Source organism: Pollachius pollachius (genome assembly GCF_949987615.1).
Source record: "Pollachius pollachius genome assembly, chromosome: 9".
Classification (NCBI taxonomy): Eukaryota; Metazoa; Chordata; class Actinopteri; order Gadiformes; family Gadidae; genus Pollachius; species Pollachius pollachius.
In genome coordinates, this window is record NC_136942.1 from 4,098,013 (window position 1) to 4,119,768 (window position 21,756).

Genomic DNA, 21,756 nt, shown 5'->3' on the forward strand with positions numbered 1-21,756 from the left:
CTTCCCAAACGTTGTAGCTGTTGAGCTTCAGGTTGTATGTTGCGCATGGTTGACTTAGATGTGTTTTTATCCTAAACACTGCTGGCTAATTACAACTGCTTTTTCCTCATGGCTCTTTAAGTGTTGCATTACCGCCGTGCCAAAGATTAGATTAAGTCTCCATTCCACTCGTAGAAATCTCATTAGGAAATAATAGTGATTCCCTGTTTAAATGTAGCTAGCAAGGCAATCCAAGTGGGCATGATAGTACCGTCTCAACACAGAAAAACACTCTGAAGACCGACAAGATCCCAAATGATTCAGACATACCAAATTGTAAACAAAAATTCAAAATGAAGACAGCCCCTGAATCTTGACAGAACGACCAAACGGCGGACGTGTCTTTGGGATCAGTCGGAATCTTCCCAGAACCTTTTGATGTTTTGACTCCACCAATCTGGCTGATATCAATACAATAATAAATGAATACAAACTCAAAGACCTGAGGAGATAACGGCCAGCCGCTGCCTCTGCATCCCGGGGTCGGCCGGCTCCTGCACTCCATTTGGGATTGCTCAATCGGGACTGATTGTGATTGACGGAATGGAATTGATCCGTCCCCAATCTCGGGGAGTAAACTTCAACACGACGGCCCTGCCCACGTTGTCCACGGCAACGCGGCACCGCTAATGCGGTCTGACAGCTCGTCACCTGCCGCGGCGCTATCGGGACGCATCGACCCCGTCTGCGATAGCCCGCCGCTAACACGCCGCCGCCACGCTTGTCAGCCAGGCGGGCGACGGAACGCTTTCCTCGGACCGGATGATGCGTGATATGATCAAAAGGGGGCCTTCTTCACGCAGTGAGCTCACTGGCTAAAGTGAAAAGCAGCATGCCTGTGATTCTGGAGATTGAACGTCACGAGTCGCAGGAATCTGATCGTGTGGACACAGCACGACAACTCTATTCGGTAGGCGACGCAAGACTTCTATTTCCCTCCCGCCCGGTCTTGAGTGTATTCTGCCGAGACACAACAGTGATTTTGTGGCATGGGGTTGGGGAACGCATAATCTGCCCTGTACTGAACAACCCTGGGTCCCAATGCACCCCATGCTGAAGACAGGGCCTTTTATCTGCGCGGAGCAGGAATAAAAAACACCTCTTTCTTTCGGCTTGTATTTTCTTGCCTCGTCGCTGCCTCCAGTTATTCTTGTGTTTCTTGTGTTTTGCCTTTCCCTTGTGTCTCCTGCGCTCCACTCTTTGTCTCGTTCGCTATGTGTGGGTGTGTAACTGTGGTGTTGGCGGGGCCCTCCATTCCTTCACCTGACCGCTGGTCATCACGTTCACCCTCAAAATCCGTCCTCTCATCAACTCTTCAGCATTTCTTACCCCCCCAGGTTCTTCACTCACCTCTTCAACAGATCGCAGATTCAACCCGAGTGGTTAGCCGACGTCTAAGGCTCCTTGAATTGTGTATTCAAGTTTTATACCGTATGTGTTTTATCTTTTCGGCTTTTCGCTCACTTTGTCTCCCTGTGCCCCAGGATCAATAAAGGCCCATCTACCCCCCCCCCCGCCTGTTCATCTCCCTGCCTGCCATTCAGCAATCCCACCTGCCGATCACTGGCTTCCAGGCTCGCGTCTAAAACCACACTCTCCTGACTGCCCTGCTTCAGCAGTCTTAAACCTCACCCTACTTCGTCTGCCGGACTTTCCCCCCTCATCCATCCTCATTCCCTGGACATCCTGTCAATAAACCTCTCTCCTTATTCATTCCACCCCTGAGTCTGTGCCTGCGTCCCCGAGTGGATTGTAACAGAACTAAGTGTCTCCTCACCCACTCCTCCTCCACCGTCGCAGCTACGAGTTCTCCCAAGGTTTTTTTTTTTTGCGTTCCTCCTTTTTTTTTTTTTTGCTGCACCCCGCTCGGCAACGCCACCCTAATGTGATTGCACGTTATTTATCCCCCAGAGTACCGAGCCGCCCTCGCGCTCCCTTCCAAAACAACCGGGGGAGCGGTGAAGCCCACGTAATTACATGATGATGTAATGAGATGGCGGCGCAACAGTCCACTCCGGGGCTCCTCCTCGCCCCCGTGATCGTTCTTTGAACATCCTTGCTTCGTATCCCGTTCCCTCCCTGTCTCCCTGAGCCATACGAGCTGGTGCTCGTCTCCTCTGTTCTCTGGATGTGTTTACAACGCCTCTCGGAACAATGGAAAATCAGAAAAATGATGGTCGCGGCGCGCTCGTGAAATTAACCAAGCTCCGCGGCCCGGCCGGTACCAGGGCCGCGTTGTTAATCAGGACTAGAAAAAACTCTTAACCGATTAAAAAGGGCGGTGCCGCGCGCGCGCAACAAATAGATAACATTGTCAGCGGGGACCCCGCGATGATAAATGTTTACGGCACTACATTAAGAGAAAATTACCTCTATTTTTCGCTGAAGGCCGCGATCGTTCATCCTCCTGCAGATTCCCTGCACATCGCACACCCCCACCCCCGTCGTAAATTAGCCAGCGCCTCTCGCTGGGGGAGCGCAGCGGGGGGGGATTTAAGAGATCAATCTCTCGGGCGGGGCAGTTAAAAATCATTATTTGGCTTCCCTTCCACAGGTTACCCTGCTGAAGGGACGACAGATCGTCCCTTGCCCATTGTGTTTGGTACTTCCTCTCTCCTTGAGGGGCGGCCCCCACCAGGGTGTAAGGGGGACGGAGAGAGAGAGAGAGAGGTGGGGTGGGTTGGGGTGGGAAGGGTGATGAAGTGTGGGGGGGGACAGTGAGAGGCACCCGGCCCCCTACGGTTATTCATAAGGAGGCAGCGTAACGAGCCCGCTGTGGCGGTTGTGAGCCACAGATTTACAGTCTGCTCCAAACCAAACTCCGCTCTGCTCTCCCTGTGGAATCTATTATTTGGACCCGTTCTCCGTCTTCCAAGGTTGGGGAACAGAGAGAGAATAGAAACCCTCCCGACCTGGAACATGCTCCCCATGCAAAGCCTCTATTGTGCACAAATTAAAGCCGTTAAATCCTTGCGGTATTGTTTTTTTTTATGTTAAAATCCAGCATTTATTCATACCGTGTGTATTTATTAAGCCCTAACGCATTTTTATGCAGTGTTGTTATTTGTTTTTAATGTAAATGAACACAATATTCGTATTTTATATCCGTATTAAACCGTGCTGCAAAAACGACTAAACCAACTGCTAAAATGAAAAGAATACAAGAATATATGGAGCTCGATTTGAACAGCTCTTCGCTTGCCAGGGTTAGGAGTTTGAGTCCCACTTGATTCCGACATTCTCCCAATGTGGACCCTCCTGGTATTGTAAGACGACTTAGGGGAAAGCATCCACTGAAGGGCATTTATTACCGCATGTATTTTACAGAATAAATAAGTGATTTACACTTTCAACAGAGCATGGGTTTGAACCAAGGCTTTTTCCCACATAGCTTTCAAAGGCAGGGCATCCCGTTATCTGATGATAATCCAGTTAATCTTTCCATGGGTTACTGCCAGGGGAAAGGCTGTTCCTCTGTTACTCTATGAGAACCATTGGAAACATTGTGGCATTAACAAAGGCTTAGCCTCCTCACGAGAGTCCTTCACATCGCGCCCGCAGAAAAGCCTCGGGAAGGAAAAAGGAGCAAGAGAAATATATTGCAGGGTAACAATGTGAAGCATGATGTTCACACCAATTACCAGATATCAGTCCATCCATTAAAAACATGGGTATTGTCAGCAAAGGTACTGTGATGCCCTTCCCGCTTGCGTGCCCAGACTGGGTGTCATACATTTCATTAGCTTGGTGAGAAACCACAGTATCTCACACTGCCTTCGCCTCGTAGCATCTTCCCTGACCTATTCTGGGAGGATTCCCTGAAGGTAAAAACAGAGAAAACTAATTACAGACACATTTGCGTTCACCTTCAGTAGTCGCATAATGGCCGCACCAAGAACACCAGTGAATTGCCCTCCATGAATTGATTGGATCCATATTCATGTTGGAGGTACAAAGAGTCATAAACATCAATATATCTGTCTATCTTTATCTCTCTCTATATATATATATATCTCTATATATGCGTGTATAAATAAATATATATATATATATATATATATAGATAGATAGATAGATAGATAGATAGATAAATCTTTATATCTATCTATCTATCTATTTAGATAGACAGATATATAGATAGATACATATATACAGTGGGGCAAAAAAGTATTTAGTCAGCCACCAATTGTGCAAGTTCTCCCACTTAAAAAGACGAGAGAGGCCTGTAATTTTCATCATAGGTAAACCGCAGCTATGAGAGACAAAAGGAAAAAAAAAATCCAGAAAATCACATTGCCTGATTTTTTAAGAATTTATTTGCAAATTATGGTGGAAAAGAAGTATTTGGTCACCTACAAACCAGCAAGATTTCTGGCTGTCACAGACCTGTAACTTCTTCTTTAAGAGGCTCCTCTGTCCTCCACTTGTTACCTGTATTAATGGCACCTGTTTGAACTCCTTATCAATATAAAAGACACCTGTCCACAACCTCAAACAGTCACACTCCAAACTCCACTATGGCCAAGACCAAAGAGCTGTCAAAGGACACCAGAAACACAATTGTAGACCTGCACCAGGCTGGGAAGTCTGAATCTGCAATAGGTAAGCAGCTTGGTGTGAAGAAATCAACTGTGGGAGCAATTATTAGGAAATGGAATACATACAAGACCACGGATAATCTCCCTCGATCTGGGGCTCCACGCAAGATCTCACCCTGTGGGGTCAAAATGATCACAAGAACGGTGAACAAAAATCCCAGAACCACACGGGGGGACCTAGTGAATGACCTCCAGAGAGCTGGGACCAAAGTAACAAAGGCTACCATCACTAACACACTACGCCGCCAGGGACTCAAATCCTGCAGTGCCAAACGTGTCCCCCTGCTAAAGCCAGTGCATGTCCGGGCCCGTTTGAAGTTTGCTAGAGAGCATTTGGATGATCCAGAACAGGATTGGGAGAATGTCATGTGGTCAGATGAAACCAAAATAGAACTTTTTGGTAAAAACTCAACTCGTCGTGTTTGGAGGAGAAAGAATGCTGAGTTGCTTCCAAAGAACACCATACCTACAGTGAAGCATGGGGGTGGAAACATCATGCTTTGGGGCTGTTTTTCTGCCAAGGGACCAGGACGTCAGATCCGTATGACGGAAAGAATGAATGGGGCCATGTATCGTGAGATTTTGAGTGAAAACCTCCTTCCATCAGCAAGGGCACTGAAGATGAAACGTGGCTGGGTCTTTCAGCATGACAATGACCCCAAACACACCGCCCGGGCAACGAAGGAGTGACTTCGTAAGAAGCATTTCAAGGTCCTGGAGTGGCCTAGCCAGTCTCCAGATCTCAACCCCATAGAAAATCTTTGGAGGGAGTTGAAAGTCCGTGTGGCCCAAAAACATCACTGCTCTAGAGGAGATCTGCATGGAGGAATGGGCCAAAATACCAGCAGCAGTGTGTGAAAACCTTGTAAAGACTTACAGAAAACGTTTGACCTCTGTCATTGCCAACAAAGGGCGTGTAACAAAGTATTGAGATGACCTTTTGTTATTGACCAAATACTTATTTTCCACCATAATTTGCAAATAAATTCTTTAAAAATGTGATTTTCTAGATTTTTTTTTTCATTTTGTCTCTCATAGCTGAGGTATACCTATGATGAAAATTACAGGCCTCTCTCATCTTTATAAGTGGGAGAACTTGCACAATTGGTGGCTGACTAAATACTTTTTTGCCCCACTGTATATATATATATATATATATATATATATATATATATATAGTTAATAAATGTACTAGAAACCCCTGGTTTATAAGGGAACCCGTGTTTTTGTTTGGTGAAATGGCCTCTAAAAGTCCTCTAAAAAAACCACCAGAAACAGAAACAAAGATGAACATTGTCTGTTATAGCCTCAAATGTAATCTTCACGTGTGCTCTGAAGATCAGGGTTCACCAGGACAGGAATGGCATGAGCAACACTTCTCCTGAACACTGTGGCCGGCTGAGGATAAGGTGCTGATTGGCCAAGACATCGGAGGAGAGGTGAGGAAGAGGGATAGCAGGTTTCCCCTCGGCTTGCGGTCCTCAGGCTCAAACTGGCTCCTCCCAGCTGCCTTCTCCACAACGATCGCATCTCCAATATATGTTCCTTTTGGTCAACAGACGGCATCAATAGCTTTCGCAAAACTGAATCGTCCGTGAACGTTCGGCTCCATACATGGTGCGTGACTTCCCGCAGCCAATCTCTGGAAAAGCCACCATCGATTGAATCAGGTTTTCTTTTTCCCCCCAGTGCAGTGAGCTTGTGATTATTGTTGTGAAACGGGACATGGGTTTGATGTGTTCTGAATGTCAATGGGCCACACATGGAGGTATATATGTTACCATGCACTGTGTCTGTGTATGGACACTATGTCTTTCAGCCCTTGTCTGTCTGCCTGTCTGATCTATTCATGGACAACCACCAGCAAAATCGAGCCACAATTCTGAATCTTTTTTTGACCTGACAGAATTTTAATTAGCAAAGTGTTAGAAATGGTACATTCTACTGTGTTACATTGTATGTAGGCCTATTTTTAAATATGTAAAATTAATTGGTTGAAGAAAGAACACGATAAAGGCCTTGAGATCAAATCTCCTACTTTACAGCTATCTTGCTTAATTTATTTTTCTTATAACTCAAAACAGTCCTCTTTTCACTCTGTGATATTTCCCTTGAAACACAGGATTCGAATGAAGAGGATCAAAAGGGTAGGTTTCATTTCTGCAAACATCTTGTTAGTTTCTCCTATGTTTTGTTTGTTTTCACCAGAGGCTACACCACTAAGCTGTGGGACCTTGTATTCACCAAATGCATTGATAATCCCCGCAATGCTTTGGAACATTTTCACAATTCCTCCTGTGGATCTCAACTTATACATGATGAGCTCATTATTGGACTTCACTATCACTTACTTATTCAACATTTTACTTATTAAAGTTTTAACGTATGTTAAGTGTATGGACACATAGAAATCAATACATTTCCTACAATTAGCCAGGCATACTAGTGTTTAATCGGCCAAAGCCAATTAAAAATGTAGCCGTTTGTGAAAGTGTCACACCTGGTGTTAAAATAGAGGCTCTTCAAAGGTAGTGAACAGGCTGTGGACCCGAAGCACACACTGGCTAATCAGGCTCACAACATGTGGTCAGAAGGAGCCCTTTATGGTGCAGCCATGCGCCGCTGGGTTGAACAAATCTGCGCTTCTCAATGTGTGGTACGGAATACATACCTCAAATATTAATCCATGCACACTCACACACACACAAACACACACACACAAACACACACGGTCATACAGAAACACAAACACACAGACAAATACTTGCATGCACACCCAAACACACAGGCACACACAAAACACAAAAACACTCACACATGCATACACATAGACACATGGAAACACGCACACACACACACACACACACACACACACACACACACAGACCGCCTCCCCAAAGGTGTCCCAGGTAAAACCAGCTCTCCCTGCCCCTGAAACCGGCACTCGTGCATCAAGCGGCATAAATCTCCCCGCTGAAGGAACCGCTTGCCTTCCAGAGAGTCCAAGCGTCCGTTCGCCGGTGGAGGCGATGCTATTTCTTTTAATGCTGTGCAGTGGCATGCAGACTAGAAGTGCTGCACAGTAAGCCCATCCATCATTGCAGCCTGCACTAACTCTCCCAGCAACACTGAATTAACATGCTGGAATCTGTCTTGATGTTGTTGCTCCCGCGACATGTCGACAACTTCGGGGGGGGAGGGGGGTTGGTTTGTTTGTTCGTGCATACAACGATGAATGACTTAATGTGGGAGGGGATGAACGACCACAAGAGCGCCCTCAGGTCAAGGAGGTCAGAGGCTTTAAATCATAATGTAGATAAATGTGAACGTATACGGCATTTCACAATGTTTGCAAACAATAGGCGTCAAGATACTTCCGGGTGGCAGAAGGCGAGCGGATTCCACTGACCTGAAGCGATTCACCCGGCTACTGTAAACATAGTTACATAGTTAAAAACATTGTTGTTGATCTGAAGTTGAAACGATGATGAAAACAATATTAATATAATGTAACATAATATGTATAAATATATACATGTATAGATTAACAGGATGTCCAGTAGCTGCCTGCCAGAGGAAAATCCTTAATTCAAGCCATTTACTTTTTTATCTTTCTCAATTGCTCTGCCCTGGTCAAATGACATTAGATAAGATAAAATAAAATAGTCCTTTATTAATCCCCCTTGGGAGAAATTCACAGGTGACCAGCAGTACAGTGGGAAAAGAGAAGTGTGAAAACAGTATATATACAATAAATTTACTAATTTCAAATAAAATTATAGTACAAAACTATTTGAATAAGATAAAATAAACATACTATATACATGTGACTGTCCATTTGTAGGTGACCTGTGTGTTAAGTAAATAAATAAATAAATAAATATGATGAAATATGATGTATAATATAAATATACGTATAAATAAATATAAATGTGCCAAATGTGCAGGGTTCCTGAGGTAATGGAAAAAAAAAAAAAAAAAAAAAAAATAACAAGTTTAACAACAGTCAGTCCTGAGGTGTGGGGTTGAGTCCTTAATCAGGTCGGGAAAAAAGAGCTGTTGGGGCTTTGGAGACGTGGAAGGGTTTGTTTACTAGTCGTGCCATCGGAGAACACTTCTAGCCTGGCTAACGCCAGACCTCATCTCAATCTACATTGAGAGGCGTGGTTTACGATTGCCCGGAGCCGTTTATTGGGCACTACGAATATCTATCATATGAGTCTGTACGTAGCTCATAGCCAATCAAAGCCTGTTGGTAGCAGGGCAAAAACATCCTTCTTGGTAATGAAAGAGTTTAACGCCTACATTTGCTATTTTTTCAAAATAAACTTGCGTTCTAAACTACGTAGAACACTATCTATGGCTGCATCGAAAGGTAACGCGTCTGCTGCCATTTTGGATCCGTAAACTACAAGCTTCGGTGGGTCGCATAGACGTCGTCCTCGTCTTGCCGTCCCTCCCCGTTCTGCGATTGGTTACCTATCTCAGGCGAAAATCCGATCCATGGAATCCAGGCTGCCTAGCAGCCAAGCCCCCGGGAACAGTGCATACTTCCGCAATCCACCAGTGCTCAGCGGCCAAGCCTGGTATTGCAGCTGTTTAAGCGGGCTGTGGACGGATCCCTCGATTCAAGGGGCCCAGAAGTAGATATCTCCGTTCACTCCAATACAAGTGGGGAACAGGAATGTCTCTCCGCAAAAAATGACTGGATATCAATCAAAGGCTCATAATTATCTTTATGCCATGTACTTAAAAAAATGTAAGTTTTCTCTTTTCAAAACGCCACCTCAAGCGTTTTATTAGCCGTTTTATGTTATTATTTTTTGCTGGAGAAGGAGGGGTGGGCAGCTGAAAGGAGTCGTAGTGAAACAAATGTTGTTTCGGCCCGGCATTCGAGAGGGCCTAGTAAACGGCTCCGTTAACTTCTCGTCTCCGAGGTTTTTCCTTTTACTTAACATGAATGACGTTGATGGTTTTTAGGCACTGTGGTGACTTTTTAACACCAAAAGTGTTTCAGTGATAAAGGGATTTTTAGACTGGTTCAGCTGCTGCTCACTGACTCTCACGTTCCTCTGCTTGCGATCATTGCGATTCACCATTTATTGATCCATATTCCAAAGACAAAGAATGGGTGCATTACGGTTTTTATAATATTAATAGCCTAATAAACATTTCAGTTATGTTAGTATATCATTTTTCATTTGCTACTCCAACCTCGTTGCTGATCGATATGTAACCATTTATTTGTATATAAATTATTGATAGCATTTTTCGTAAATAGTTGGATGGAATCTGTTTCTTAAGCATCAACATTGAACTGTATTGTTTTCTAGGCCAACATACATTTACTATGTTGTTGGTATTATATGGTCTATGGAGCAATCTTTCATATTTATGAAGTTAACTTATACTTCCATGGTCGGTAAACAATGCGACTGCGATCGCTCAGACCTCTCGCGTATGATGCTACAATGCTAACAATGCTAAAAACCAAGAATATTTCTGCATCCGGTACGTCATGAACTAGGGCGTGGCTAGGCTCCCATGGCATACCCGGCTAGAACACTTCGGCATTCTTGCCACCCGGAAGAATGTACATTATTCTTGTGACGTCATGGTAAATTGTCGTATATACAGTATATACAGTGTCTTCCATTTTCTCATGTTGGGAATACTTCATGACATGAGGGACGCAATTGTTTAAAGCTTTTTTGGGGCTTTTATTAATTTTATATTTGTGATTATTATTTTATGATTTGATGTATTTTATTAAGGATACCCGTCACTGCATTGTTGGCCACACTTACAGATGAGAATGTCCAATGTCAACATGTTGTTGATTTCTGCCGTTTTCTTGCGTTTCCATCTATCTCCGCTCCAGGGTATTGACATTGTGAAGAGCTATTTGGAGGACTCGTCAACATGTCATCTCGCTAATTGTTATTCTGGCTCATGCATGCTCAGCCCCCTGCAACCCCCCTTGGGTCGCTTTTGACCTGAGATAATGGCAGTGAAACATCAAGCAGACTAATTTGATTTTTGTTCTCTAAACCCCAGAGGGGAACACGTCGTTTTCAGCCGGGGACACAAATGAGCTGGGAGTCGACGGACGGTGAACCCGTCTGAGATTTAAAAACTTACCGCGTAGCTTTCACCTTAGCTTATACTTTCACCTGCAAACTCAAGACAGTGTCGCCTATGTCCAGATTCTGAACTGGTGTGGACAGAGGCCTACTTGTGTTTTGAAGATACTGACGGACTGCAAAGTATTTTAGATGGATAGCTGCTGAAGTTATATTAAAAAACACTATTTACAGCAGCAGCAGATATAGCAGCCAAACCCAAATCAGACTGGTCTATCACAGTTCGTAGCTTTACCAACAATAGCAGATTTTCTTCTTTTTTTTTAAGTCATATTGAACATGGAGGGAGGGGGGGGAAATCCCATCTGAGGCTTTTAAAATACCATCACCTATCTCTAATTTTCTTAGAAAGAGACAAGCTGTGTTGACAGCGAGGACCCTAAATTAAAAACCCCATTGCTATTATATTGCTGAAGACGCGTCCACAGAGCTGTGAAAATCGACTCCTTGTATTCATTAGAGAGAGAGAGAGAGAGAGAAAGAGAGAGAGAGAGAGAGAGAGAGAAACACAGAGAGAGAAACACAGAGAGAGGGAAAGAAACAGAAAGAGCGCGAGAGAGAGACAGAGAGAGCGAGCGAGAGAGAGACAGAGAGAGAGCGAGAGAGACAGGTGAATCAGGGGGCTGGACGCCACACATGCAGCGCTACAGCGCACGAACAGCCACGCACCGCCCTCCGCTGTGGATTCGCAAGGGTCGCGACGCGCAACGAGGCGCTACAGTGTGTCTCTTCGTAGCGGATGGCGATATGCCCTCAGAATGCCTTCTTAAAATCCTCGAAGTTTGTTGGTAGCGACAGCCGGAGGCACATACCTCAAATCGCGCCTATCGGGTACATCAACTGCAGCCCGATAAAGCCCAGCTGAGCCCGGGCTTTGTTGCCAGTATAGTAAGTGAATCGGCACCGTCATCCGAGAGCATCCTAGCCAAGGAAACACGGAGGAGCATCCTGATGCGTGGAGCAAGAAGTTCTTTCATATCTCGTCACGGCGAACGGCTTTCAGCACTCGGTGTGTCTTGAGGTGAGTGTCATTGCATGCTGTGATGGGAAAGCAGATTCGATGTTTTTTGTTGTTGTTGATATATGCACCGCTGAATATATATAATTTAGTGTCAAAATCGCGAAGTATAGGAGCTGTCAGTTTGATCCACGTGGCTGGATTGACAATAACTATTTTACTAGGCATTGGGATTAAAAGTCGATCCACGCAGACGGACACGAAGCTAAGTTTGACCATATTTTCAGGAATTGTGGGCTACAATGGAACTCATTAATTACATGATGCTTTCATAATAGGCTATACTACACTGAAAAACAAACTCAGAGGCGTATGATGCTCAACCTCACCTTGCACTGCATCGGTCTTAGCTCGAAACATATGCATACATCGGTTAGAGCAAAAGAGCAATACGTTGAGCAAAACAATGGTTGACCCTTCCACAACTGGCACAGAATCTGTGTGATTAGTTTCAAATATTTACCTGTAGCGAGGATCCTAATTATGCCTTCATTAAAGCAGTAGGTCATCGCATGATTGATAGTGAACAATATTTAATTTTTGCAGGTTGCAAAAAATATTTACTGAAGTACGAAATTCAGCATTAGAATCCATACCTAGAGCAATGTACAAAGTAAGCAGTGCACAGAACGCGACCGTGTCGCTGCACCAAAACAATGCACGTCCTTCTCCATGTGGTCCTCCGTCATCGCATGGCTCTGCCTGTGCCCCGCGATGCCAGGGAGTCAGACCGCGGGTCTCAGCATGGATGTGGCACAATCACAATTAGCAAGCTGACATGTTGACGAGTCCCCCAAATAGCTCTGTATAATGTAAATTCCCCCAAGCAGAGATACACATGGTTTGAAAGAAAACCCAATTCACATTAGGCAAAAAAACACAGTGTGAATTAAGTGTGACCTGATTACAGTGCAAGTTAAAACAGCTTCATGGCTTACCCTAGCCATGCAGTCTAGAGGAGCCCTAACCATTCAGTCTTTAGAGGGCCCAAGCCATACTGTCAAGTGGCCCCTGGTCATTCTGAATAGCCTTGCAGCCTATAAGGCCCCGTATCCATGCAGACTATAGAGGCCCCTAGCCATGTAGCCGATAGACGGCCCCTAGCCATGCAGCCTATAGGGCCCATGCAGCCTGTACATCCTTGAGGCCCCTAGTCATGCAGCCTGTATAGGCCCCTAGTCATGAAGCCTATAGAGGCCCCTAGCCATGCAGCCTATAGAGGCCCCTAGCCATGCAGCCTATAGAGGCCCCTAGACATGCAGCCTATAGGCCCTCGGCAATGAGCCTATTGAGGCCCTTATGCTGTGCTGTGAAACTATTGTTACTATTGTTAATTGGGAATATTTCATGGTTCTTATGATCACCTCCCTGTCAGTCGATACATGAGTTGGTGTGAGTGCTACTATACTGAATAGCTTGATTGAGTGATTTCTGTCAAGTCCAGGAATGAGTCTTGCTGCTTTAGGGTTGCCAGTTTGATCCCCATGGCTGCTAATGTGTCCTTCCTATCTCAGATGGAGGATTTACCATGAACTCTAGGGAAAGGCCTTCTGTTGTAGGTTTACTGTTGTTAACTGTACAGTACCTGTCAGACTAGATTGATGTAATAATGACGGAATGGGGTTTTTTGTCAGTCACCCAGAGGTTAGAATGGTCAGAGCGAAACCACTAACAGCGTTTCCCTTTTGTACTATTTGTAAAGGCCCCATGAGTAAGATGCTTCACGCTGTCCACTCAGAATGCTGCTGCCCAGCTGAGCACTAAAAGCCTTTTGGAACCTTGTGAGAATTATTGCTGTTTAGTTGTATCTAAGTGAGATTTTAATATTTAAAAAGAAGATGAATTGCAAAGTGTGTATAATGAATTAAGCTTTTTTAATTGTATTGAGTTCAGATGTTAAACATTTATAGAATTGATCCGTGAAGCACGCTTGGAATAAATATCACGAGGCATACTTAAAGCAGCCATCTGCCATCTTTGTTCATCACAAACCTAATGCATTTGTTTTGTAAATGCTCAACGAGCAAATCAATCTCAATCTTTGGGAATAAATTGTAGAATTACAAACATCATCAGTCATTGTTAAATAAAGTACTCTTAATAAAATATAATCTCCAAATTAGAAATTTGATTCTTTAGAAATATCATCAACCATAATTCATTCTGGCTTGTTTAAGATAGGCCTATTTTCAAGTGTTGATGTTTGCCATGCATGCATTTATCTGTTGCCTCTTAGTATAGATGTAGACTTATACATCAGTTTGAATCTAATGACAGTATAGAGTTGAATGATGTACCGATGTGGGGTTATTAAACCTGACTCTGGCTGAATCACACAAACACAAAAGAGGACAGTTTCAAACTGCTCAAGTGTGCAATCTATTGGATTGTCTGGGAAAAAAAACACTGCATCACTCACTCCTCTCCCGGGATACGCAAAGGTTACCAAACAAAATATCCCCTTTGGTAAGGGATGAGTCAATCGGAAGAGTAATTTAATTATAATGGGTTTTGGAGCTACTGGGAAGAAAATGACGTTTATTTACCCTCTTTGCTCCAGAGGCGTGTTCATCTAAAGAACTTCTAATCCTTCGGGCATGTCAGGATTCTTACGACTTCGACAAAATGTTTTGAAGGATTATTTTTGAAGTCATAGAATGATATCCCCCTTCCACAAAAACCCACTTTAATGACAAGTAAAGTCTATTTACACCGGTGAGGATTTGAAATGGGTCCGCCTCTGTCGGTCTCAAACAGAGAGGTTCACCATCATTTCCCCATCATTTCTCTTCTACAAGACAATAGAAATACAACTTATTTTTCTTCTTCTTAATACTTGTTAGATAGCTAGCGCCTATAGCACCTGGTTAGCCCCTAGCTAACACCTGGCTAAAGCCTAGCTCTCCCCATGTATGGCGCACACACAAACTGGCCTCCACTCAGTTTGGCTCCACGTAAGGGGCACCAGTCAATTTCACTGTAAAAGGTTAGACAAATGCCACAAATAATTGTGACGGAAACGCTCCTCGTGTCCAATCCTGATTCCGCCACCTGGGAGGTTAGGCCGCTGTAATTATCCCAGGTGGAGGAGGTCAGGGGTGGGGGGGCTGAAAGGCTGAGGCACAGGGAAACTATTATACTGTGTGTCACAACGGGCAATGCGACAAGGAATGATACGGAGGCATACGGAGAAACAGATGCGGTAGTAGTTGATCCCTTGCTCCTGTCTGTCTCCCGCCCCGCAGTGGGGGTCAAGTCTAAATACCAAGACTTGGACGACCGTTTGAGCAATTTATCAATTTAAAGACCGAGTCACTTCCTTGCTGAATGAATGGCTGAGTTATTTGAACTATTTGCTTGGCTGACTGACTGTATAACAGACTTGTTCACTGGCTGACAGTGGTGGCTGTCTGGCTGGCTGGCTGATTTACACACTGACCGTTTGACTATCTTACTGTCTGGGGGGGGGGGGGGTTACTGAGGCATTTAACGGCAACTTATCAAGACTTTTCTGAGTGACTGGCTTACTGATCAGGCCGAGTTGCACTCCAACATGGCTTACTGATTTATTGACTTGCTATCTGACCGACTGATTTACTGAGCGAATGTCTGCCTTCTTCACTGACCAAGTTCTGCATTAACTGAGTAATCGGATTAATTTGCTGACCCAGTCACGGCAGACTCACTGAAGAATGCTCAGTGAGTGCGTCTGAGTGTTTGAGTGAGTGTGTGTGTGTGTGTGTGTGTGTGTGTGTGTGTGTGTGTGTGTGTGTGTGTGTGTGTGCGCTGGGCATGCATGCAGCAATCAGCCGCCAGGAAAAACCTGCAATGGCCCGCAGCATGTCTGGATGTCCGTTCCCCGGATCAGAGATGCTCTGGTGCTGCAGAGTGTCCCAGCACTGGGCTGATTGGTTCCCAGAGGCTGATGTTCACACACAGAGAACGAGAGAGCGAGAGAGAGACAGAGAGAGAGAGAGAGACCCAGGCCAGCCATGCACCAGATGCATTGAACCCGCCTATGCCACACGGCTTTGTGAAGAAATTTATTTATTTTCATACATAGTTTTGAAGGAGTTCTGAGTCCTGTGTAGTCAGGCCTGCTGAGTAACTTAAAAGACATCCATAACCTTGAGGAACTCTTTTTTTTCTTCAACCGACGTGCGTAGTCACCCGAAACTTTTCACCGCCATGGAAATACGTGTATACGTGAGCTGTAACAAATGTTCACCCATTCTGGTACTTGACATAGGGCCTGTCAATGCCTGCAACCTTTGACAATCACTGCGTCTAAAGTTCTTTCAAAAGTCTTCCGAACCCGATAAAACCGACCGTATTGACGGCAGTGCCATCATCCGTCAACAGACTTCGCCGTGTTCACATCATTCCCTTCTTTTGTGAAGCTGGGGAGGATTTCTCAGCAGCTCATGGTGGCAGATTGCAACAGATTTGATTTCACCAACGGCACCTTTTCTTGGGATGCTTTTATTAGGGATTTTCTTGTAGTCTCATCATATTTCTTTCCCTGATTTCAACAATTTAAATTTATTTTTGTTTGTTTTTTACACAGACAGACAGACAGACAGACAGACAGACATTAATTGCCCATAAAACAGATTTGTGATTTGGGGTCACATCTTCTTCATCTTATGATTAATTCAATTTCTTTATTTTGAACTGGAGATTCCATCGTGATGATAGCAGTATGTCCTTCTATTCCATTAAGGTTTCCATCTTATGTTTAATTCATGTCCAACCCGTGTTCCATACTCAATACTACATTAGAAAAAGGTAGGTCTGTAATTGGATTTTGCCTGAATTAAGTGGTGTGCGATGTTGGATTGATTCATCGTCAATCCCTGGACCGTGTCGAGGAAAACCTAATAAAATCAAGAGCGGCTCAAAGGGAAGCTAGTAAAGGCAACTGTTGTAATGGTTGCAATCATAGGATCTATACACAAGGGAGGCATCGCATTGGTGTCATGTGCTACGGGGGCATGCTCAAACCAGCCATGGAGCTGTTCTTCAGGCAAACAAAACACAATCAAAACACTAATATGTACCAATACTAATCAGAGGATGACGCCGAACCGGCCCGCCTTATTAAATATTTAATCGCAGGTTGACAAAGAAAATAAGGCAATCTGTGTTTGTTCGGCTTATATAAGGCAGAGTTGCCTCACTCATTGTTCTCTCGCTTGTCTGCGCTCTCTCTCCTTCTCCCTCTCTCAGGCCAGCTGTGTGTAAAGGCATTGCTGAGCTTTGATCATGGTTGTGAGTTTGCTGAGTTGGATGTGACAGATGTGAACAAAGGCCCGGTGCACATGTGTTGGTTTCAAGCTGAGACTTCACAACTTTACAAAAATGTAATAAAAAGCTCAAAAAATGTCCGAAGAGGCAAGCCTTCAAAGAGGATGAGAGGACAACGTGTCAACGTGTCAATGTTTTCGTGTAATAATGGCTGAAGTACTCCCTTAGTACTTCAGCTCTGGCTTTTTCTGTTGTTGGGGCCTAGCAAAGCTTTTCAATTTTTATATTAAATACATGTCGTTAATGAGCAGGTAAGAATTAGGGCATTGCTCGAGGATTCCTGCAGACTGTGGAGCTTGGGGTTTTGAACACGGAACCTATAGACTGTCAGTCAAACAACCTGTCGCTTCGCAAATCTAAAGTTTCAGATTCTATCTCTGTTCTGCAACCCCCAAGGAACACTGAGTAGCAATCGATGGTTGGAGGAATAAGGACGAAAGATTGGTATTATAATGAGAGCTAATTAGCAATGTGTTGGCTTCCATAATAATACCAATCGTCCATCCTTATTCATCCACCAACCAATGGTTACTCACTGATTTTATTATGGTAGCTAACCAGCACTATGTTGCATTAAAATGTTAGTGACATCCAATGTAAACGTGAACAGGTTGTCCCCTCAACTCAATCTTCAACTTCTCCCTTGTGAATGTTTCGCAGGGCTACGCCGCTCCTTTAAGAAGGGGGCGGGGCATCTCCGAAGCAGCGGCCAGGTTCCCCCGGCAGGAAACCAATGAGTTGTGAGGTGCTCCAGTGCTGGTAGTGGCACATTGACAAGATAAAGTCAGCCTGTGCAGAGGGAAGAAGGGATTGTGGGTGTATTGGTGAAGACGGACCTCCTTGCCCACCCCCAACACCATTTCTTTGTCTCACACTTGAGAATATAAGCTTTCTGCTGCCTCAAATCTTCCATTCTGATTGTTGTGTGTTGCGATTTCAAACCCTTTGTATTTCTGGTTCATGTCATGTTGCTTCCCTTGTTAAGCACATTTTATTGCAGTTTTTGCACAAATGGCGCCATATAAAACAACATTTTATGGATTATTGGGTTGATTGATGGCAGGGATCTTCAGCTGCATGAGTGATGAAGATCAATAAAGACCTAGAGTGTGACGGAGCTCCCCTCACTCTGGTCCACTGAGGGCGGGTGTGGACTATGCCCTGGTAGCCACTAGCTGGGCTGTCTATCTCCCGGCCATGACGCCCACCGGTAGGCTGTATTCATCGGTCATCAAACCCAGGACCTTTTAATTTAAAGTCCATCATCTACCTGCAAGGCATCATTACGTAACTGCTCTTTATGATAAATGATCTCAATTCACTAAGTCGTTTTGGATAAAAATGTCGGCCGGATGGCTTAATAGTAATAAATTGTAATAGCGGTGCTTCAGGCAGAGAGTGTGTTTTTAATATTGAATGACATATGCCTGTAGTCCGGCAGCTCTCTATGCATGCTGGTCCGTGTAGTTTTATTTAGCATACTGTATTCAGGATGCGTTGTGAGTAATCCCGCCCCTCCTGTCTCTCTGGGCTCTTCTCTGCTCCCTTCTCACGCTCTTTTGCTATCTCTCCCCAACGAAAGCTCCCATCTCCCCCGTCTCCCCTCTCCCTTCACCCCGTGGCTTATCTAGCTCTGCTCTGGCTCCTGGTTTTCCTTTTGGCTTTTTTTTTGTATGTCACAGACAGGAGATGGGTTGTCTTCTGGCCCACACACGCACAGGCACAGTCACACACGCACACACACAGGCACACGTACACACAAGCATGCACAGGCATACACACAGGCATACAGACACACACAAGCACACACTTAGAGGTGCACACATACAGGAACACACGCACACAGTCACACACACAGGCGCACGCACAGGCATACACACACACACACACACACGTAGACACGCACACACAGGCACAGACTTACAGGTGGACACATACAGGAACACAGGCACACACACACACACACACACGTAGGCACACAGACACACAGGCGCAGGCACGACGCACACATCCAAACGCCCACACACAACACCTGTAAAAGTGACGGGTGAACAGGGTAAAGACATCTCTGCTGTAGCAGCGCTGGAGGCCTGTTAACCTGTTGTGTAACTGTTGCTTTAAAAGTTGTTGTTTTTGTTGCTGTCGTCATCCTCATTCAAAGTCATATCCTGGAATCCGATTGGCCTTTGTTTAAATGCTTTACTCTTTCTACCAAATAAGGCAATGTTTTCAAAGGGATGTTGCTTCATCCTTTCAGTGAAAAAGGCAATATCCAGAGTATGGCTTTCATCCCTGTGCTGAATCATAGAGGTGTTAGGACACACACACACGTACGCACCCCCCCACACACACACACACACACATTCATCGCCTCAGCCGGTATCATCTTAGGAGGAGCCGTGCATGTTTGAACTGCAAGCTTTCCATGTCACTTCATCTTCAGGTTGAGTAGACCCCCCCCCCCCCCCCCCCCCCCCCACAGTAGATACACCGGTCAACAGGTACAGGCCTCAGATGCTCCTTCACCACCTCCTCCCCCAACACCTCCTCCAGAGACCGCCTCTTCTCTCCGGCCTGTCTGGCCAGATCTCGCTCCATTGTCTGCCTGCCGGTGATTAACTGCTCGGCTTCTCGGCTGCCCGGGCGCCGCTTTGTGTCGGAGAAGTCCGCCTCGGCCCACCAATGAGAGCGCGCACGATGAGGGCGTGCACGGTGGTGGGAGCGTGTACCATGGCGGGTGCGTTCACGTCGTTGGGAGCTTGCACGTCACGCGGTGGTGCAAGTGTGCGGCGGTGGTGGGAGCGTGCACGCTGGTGGGAGCGTGCACGCTGGTGTGAGCGTGCACGCTGTTGCGAGCGTGCACAGTGGAGGGAGCGTGCACGTTCAGGAGGAAGATGGTGGAGGAGGACGGCCAGGATTAGAGGGGTCAGCTGAGCTGAGATTTATGACCCCGGGAGAACAAAAGCTGTGTCTGCCGCGGGAGCAGGAACCATAAATCTGAGGGAAGTGGGTCAGGTTGGGTCAGCTCTCATCTGCTCACCTCCTCCTTCTCCTCCTCGTCCTCCTCCTCCTCCTCCGCCCTCCTCCTTCTCCTCCGTCTCCTCCGTCTCCTAAAGGTGACTCTTTTGCTTTTACCTTCGTTTACTTTTTTCCTCCTCCAAGCTGTGGTCAAGTGTTTGCCACTTCCTCCTGGGTCAAAGGGCGGCTGTAGCGGAGAGGTTAAGCGCTGGGGCACTTGGGGAACATCTATGATATATGTGCCGCGTTTGGCGGGGATTTGTTGTTTATTACCCAGAGCGACAAAACCGTGAGTGCATTCACTCTCAGTGCAATGCGGACCTGAATTATAGCTTGAGTTTATGCAGTCATGCGTTTGGCGTTCAGTGGTTAGTTTAAGCCATTTCCCTTCTAATTCTGGAGCTGCTTGTCCGATATGCTTATCCGATGCTCGAGCCAGTTACCCGGCATTAATGATTAAACCGGTTATTTAGAAAATAAATTGCTGGTATCTAATTGGCTATTTGACTCGTTTTGGTCACTTAAAGCAAAACGAGTCAAGGCAATTTATTGTAGAATAATCTTTTTTCATTTTTGCTTGATTCTCGAAACTTCTCGACAACAATCATAAATCATATGCTCTGATGTAAAAAAATATATAAATCTGGTATCCGTGGTTGTCCCAGGCCTAGTAAGCCTGTTCAATTATTTAATTGGGCCTCAATAATTCTCTAATGTTTTTTCTACCTAGCTACCCGTCTACCTGCAAGCTTTCTTCCTGTGCTCTCATTGTGCTTTAGTAAAGCTAGCAAGCTGGTCATGTGTTTTGGAAGTGTTGTTTTGGAGGCAGGCCTGAAGGGAGGGGGTTGAGGCTTTTTGGGTTGGATACTCTCAAATTCGAGCTTACTCTGGCTGGTTTCACCAAATTGCCTACCCTAGCTTTAAGGACCCCTCAGTAGCCAATGATGGAAAAAGAAAATCCCATGGCACATACCCATCTACAAAGCAACAGAGGCGAAGTTCTCATTAGCCAACTTGTTAGCCTGCCATTTGAAAGAACCCATAATAAACCCCTCATACTACATCTAAACCAGGGGACAGTGTGTTTGGTCAATCTGAGGGCTGGGTTTTCACATTCAGTTTAACTTAACAATCTCTCTTTCGCTTTCATTCAGAGTTTACACAAGTTTGGACTTTATTTGTGTGACTCTGTATTGTTGCATAAGGAGGCATCAAAGAGGAAATCAAACAAATGCAAATGCCCTCTATGGAAGGGATGGAGCGGGGAAGATCAGAAGTCTGCCGAGTTTGACTGCTGTAACTGCAAATGGAACTGCTGGGATTTGTGTCCATGTTTACAACAACATTCATCCTACTTTCACCACGAGATTCTCTGTGAGTGGGGAGAGTGTTTCATTTGATCTGCTACACAACAGGGAATTACGCTGCTCATTGTGGACACATTGACTCTTAATACACGTGTAAGTTTGTGTGTCTTATGCGTCATGTGTCACAAGCAGACATAACACATTTATTTTGTATAAAAGAAATCCGAGCCAGGAACAGAGAGCCCATGGAACAAAGCTTGGCCTTTTCATCTTTTTAAGTGAAAAAACACTTCAAAGATGATGACCCTGATCATGGCATATTTTCA

At 45.1% G+C, this 21,756-nt stretch overlaps 1 protein-coding gene across 1 annotated transcript in view; it reads left to right on the forward strand.

The window, feature by feature from the left end:
* Positions 1–11,744: 11,744 nt before the first annotated feature.
* The window catches only part of LOC307080445 (alpha-1,3-mannosyl-glycoprotein 4-beta-N-acetylglucosaminyltransferase C-like), a gene marked incomplete at its 3' end in the record, with an annotated part of 99,198 nt that continues 89,186 nt past the window's right edge, over positions 11,745–21,756 (forward strand). Inside the window, exon 1 of the mRNA XM_079743138.1 lies at positions 11,745–11,801. The remainder of the gene's footprint in view (positions 11,802–21,756) is intronic.